The sequence below is a fragment of the Triticum dicoccoides genome, chromosome 7B (genome assembly GCF_002162155.2).
Source record: "Triticum dicoccoides isolate Atlit2015 ecotype Zavitan chromosome 7B, WEW_v2.0, whole genome shotgun sequence".
NCBI classification, from domain to species: Eukaryota; Viridiplantae; Streptophyta; class Magnoliopsida; order Poales; family Poaceae; genus Triticum; species Triticum dicoccoides.
The window spans coordinates 36,158,232-36,162,644 of record NC_041393.1 but is presented as its reverse complement, the minus strand read 5'-3'; positions in this window follow the sequence as shown (position 1 = coordinate 36,162,644).

Genomic DNA, 4,413 nt, shown 5'->3' with positions numbered 1-4,413 from the left:
GGTCCTCCAAGACAAGGGCGCCGCCTAGTGCTGGAAAAAAAGCTCGAAGCTCGCGAGCTAAACAAGTAGCTCGTGACTCGGCTCGCTAGTGTAAAACCAACACTCGCTCGTATTGGCAGTGCCGATGTGGTTGGCGCCTCGTCTCGGCTGGACGCCGTCTTTATGGCGGTCCTCCAAGACAAGGGCGCCGCCTAGTGCTGGAAAAAAAGCTCGAAGCTCGCGAGCTAAACAAGTAGCTCGTGACTCGGCTCGAATCGACTCGAACTCGAAGAATAACGAGTCGAGCCGAGTTTAGTTTAAGATCGTTTATAGACCAAGTTAAACGAGCCAATCTCACGAGTACTCGTGTAACTCGTTAGGCTCGATATAATAGATCAGCCACTCCCAATACAAAGAAAGATCAGCCACTAAACAACCTACGTCCGAGGCGCACAACCCAAGGCCCAGCCGTTGAAGGCCTAGCCTCCTAAGAGACTCATGCGTTACAAGGAAATTACAATTGTTTAGTGATATGTATGTTTAATGTATACATGATCATTTTTATCATATTTGAGGGCTTTATGTTTATATCTTTAACGAGCTTAACAAGCTAAACGAGCCAGCTCGCGAGTTATACGAGTCGAGCCAATCTTGAGTTTGAGCTCGTTATAGTAATGAGTCGAGTCGAGCTAACTCGTTAAGGAAACCAGCTCTAGCGAGTCGAGCCGAGCTGGCTCGACTCGGCTCGAATTCCAGCCCTAGCGCCGCCTCACGGGGCCATTGGAAGTTAGTGTTGGCAAAGCGATGTCGCCTCTTCGCCATCACACCTCATCTTCATGGGCTCCGGGTCGTGGAGACCATCATGTGGCACCATCTTCTCCTCCAGGTCACGGACGGCACCAAGGGTGTGTGTTATCTTCTTGCCTCCGTGTCGTGAGCTCCATCTTGACGAGGTAGACTTGGTGGTGATGTCCCGCGAGCTCCATGCCTCCGCTCCAACTTGATGATGTTGACGTTGATGGTATCCTCCTTGCGAGCTCCACGCCACGATTCTCCGCAGTACCCGGTATTGGCGTTGGGCGACGTCTTGGCGAGCTCCGCGCCGCCATCCAAAGCGGCACGGTGGTGGCATCGTTGTGAGCCTCCACGCCTTTGTCCTCCATAGCGTCGGCTTGATGAAGAAGATGACGGGCGTCGTCCTAGCGAGCTCCGTCTCGCCATCCTCCGCGGCACGCGGCACCATCCCTACGTGCTCCGCGCCTTCGGGCTCCAGCTTGACAAAGTAGATGTCCGCGGCATCCTCAATGGGTGCCACGCCTCCGTCCTCTAGCTCCAGCATGACGAAGTGGATGGCGGGCGTCCTTCTTGTGAGCTCCCCACCACGATCCTTGCGGCACCAGGTGATGCTGTTGACATTGGAGTCATCTTGACAAACTACCTGGCGCCATCGCCCCGAGCCTCCATGCCTTCGTTCTCCATAGCGCCGGCTTGATGACATCATCTTGGCGAAATCCGCGCCGCGATCCGCTGCGGCACGGCGGCGGCATCCTCCGCGAGCCTCCCCACCTTCGCCCTCCATTGCGCCAGCTTGATGAAGAAAACGAGGGCGTCGTCATAGCGAGCTTCATGTCGCCATCCACGGCGGCATCCTCGCGAGCCTCGCGCCTTTGGGGCTCCATCTTGACGAAGTAGACGTCGTCGGCCTCATCACCAAGGGCGGCCACCAACCAAGGAGTCCAACGGGCTGCGCGCCGGCAGCCCCATTGACACGCCATCGTCTTCCACACCTTGGTGAAGTCCGGGAGTAGCCTCATCGTCTTGGTTAGCTTGATGAAGATGATGATAACGCCAACGAAGTGCTACATGATCGCGAGCTCCACCGCGCCACCACGTGCTATGCATGCATGCAATAATAAAGGATGAAGGAGTAATTAGATGACAACTTTACCGTTCGGGAAGATCAACTTGGTGTTCATGTTGCTGCCGAGGTGCCTGCTTCTTGTACGGATGATCGCCGGCGTTGTTCTTCTCTCCTTCTACTTCTTCTTGCTGCGTGAGTTCTGGGATCGTGGTGGCTGGATGTGGTCGATGGATTTGTGTCTGCGTGCCGTGGATGTGTTGTACGTGGGTTCGGCTGTGCACGTGATGGCGGCCACCGTGGTGGCTGGGTGTCTCCTTTACCTGGGTTGTTCTGATTGTCTCCCCGGTCCTCACTTTATATAGGCACCAGGGGCTGAGCGCCGCACGTCATGGCCGCTGCTGCTGTAAGGAAATCACCCGATCATCCTTGATCTTTTCCTTTGAGTGGTCTTCTTGTCGGTCAAGCCTGCATAATCTCAAAGGAAACACAACCACACGGCTGCCGATGGGCCAAGTCCTTTCCAAACGTACATGCCGCACGGGGAAGTGCTGGCTTTATTTCTTTCCATTTTCTTCTCATTAACACATCTAAATCACTACTTGCCAAATAAACGATTCCATAGTCAGCCTCGTACCCGTTCAAGTGTGGTTGCACGTGAACCGGCTCGTGAGCCATTGTAAGACACAGTCCGAGCACATAGCTAGCTAGGCCTGGTACGTGGATATTTAAGTACGTGTATGTCCGCGCGGCGGCCGGTACACGAATACCCGATTGAATACGTATATACATGAAACCAAATCAACTATATATATCTAATCTGGATGCTTGTCACGGCCAGCTACCCAGACTAAATGCATGCACCCATGCATTAACATTACATAGGCAGCCGGGCATATATGTGTACGTGCTATATTATCAAACTTGTCTCTGTATAGTCTGTATCATGATTTCATGCATGCATGTGTATGTACCAGTACGTATGTGCATGCGCCATGCAATGGTGTTTTGCTTTTGCATCAAAATTTCTCTTTGTACGTGTAACCTGCATGAAAGCTCATCAATAATTTTTTTATTATTATTTTATGCAACAGTGCACAAAAACTCCTCGAACAATGCGTAGCAGCTGCGCCGAGGAAAAGAACATTAGTCGGCGCTAGCGCGCGCCTAGGCGCGCACACGACGAAAGGCAATAGTAAGGACGACATGCTATACCTGATCCTCGACGCCGGTGCCGCTCTCCGGGCAAGCCGCGACGTCCTCGACGATCCCATGCCATTTGTTGCACGCCGTTTGGATGAGCCCCCAATGGTTCGCCATTGCCTTCGACCCATGCTTCATGTGGACGACTTTGAAGTAGGGGTCGATGAGCTTGTGCTCGTCGAACTCGGCCTTGATGCGGGCCCAATACGTCTCGATGCTCTGGTTCGTGCCGGTGACCAGGTCGAGGCAGACGACCTTCCACGCTTCAGCGAGGCACTCCTCTTCCTTGGACGCCCACTTGATGCGCGGTTCGCCGGTCTTGGCCGCCTTCTTCTTCGTCTTCTTCTTCTTGCCTTTCCTCGTCGGTGCCGGCTCCTCCTCCTCTTCTTCCTCCTCCTCCAGCTCTTCCTCGCCATAGTCGAGCTCGTCGTCCATGTCACCGAGGTCAATCGAGCCGTCTTGGGTAGTGAACCCGGGGGAAGCGGCGGCGGCAGCCGAGCCGGCTGCGATGATGTCTTTCATATCGGCCTCCGTCGCGTCGGCGTCACCGAGATGCGACGAGGAGGAGGCTTGCGAGTAGAGCCGCGGCGGAGAGGTGGCGTCGGTGAGGCTGCGTAGTCTGGCGGCGAGTACGTGTACGACGGGTACTGCACGCTGGCGAACGCGGGCGAGGGCGTGCGCTGGACGGGGCACCCATGGGGGAAGGTGATGTTGGGGTTGAAGCTGCCGTGGGCGTCGCCATCAGCATAGCCCGGCGACGGCGTGCTCCATGGGTGCGGCGATGACGAGAACCCGGCCGGAGAGCCGACGCTTTGCTGGCTCCAGGCCGCGTACGGGCCATGCCCACCGTGTGGATTCATCATCGCCACGCGCGCCGCCTCGGCTTGTTCGGCCGCGGCGCGCTCCGCATGCGCCGCCGCTCTCTCCCTGACCTTCTTGGCCCTGTTGCACCTATCGGCGGTGACGGCCTCCCGGCGCTCCACATCTGCCTTCCAGTCGGTGTTGCTCATGCCGGGGGGCTTGGATAGCGGCGCCCTCGGCTTCTGCTTTGGCTAGGCGACGGCGGCGGCTGTGGGATCCGTTGCGGCGTGGGGCATCACGTACTTCTTCGGCGGCATGGCGGGCGGAAGGGTAGGGAAGAGGCGGGGTTTGGCAGGAGGAATGGAGAAGAGAGGGAAGCCGAGGGGGGGGAGCGGCGGGAAAAGGGCTTCCTGTCACCGACAGAGAGGCCACACGCCGCTTTTCGCTTCTGCCGGCACGCCCAGGCGACACCCGGTCGCCTGGGTTCGGGGCGGAATCGCCGGCTATGGATTTGGCCCAAACCGGCGCTAAACGAGGTCCTGGGGGCGCGATTGGGCCGATTTTTCGCCACC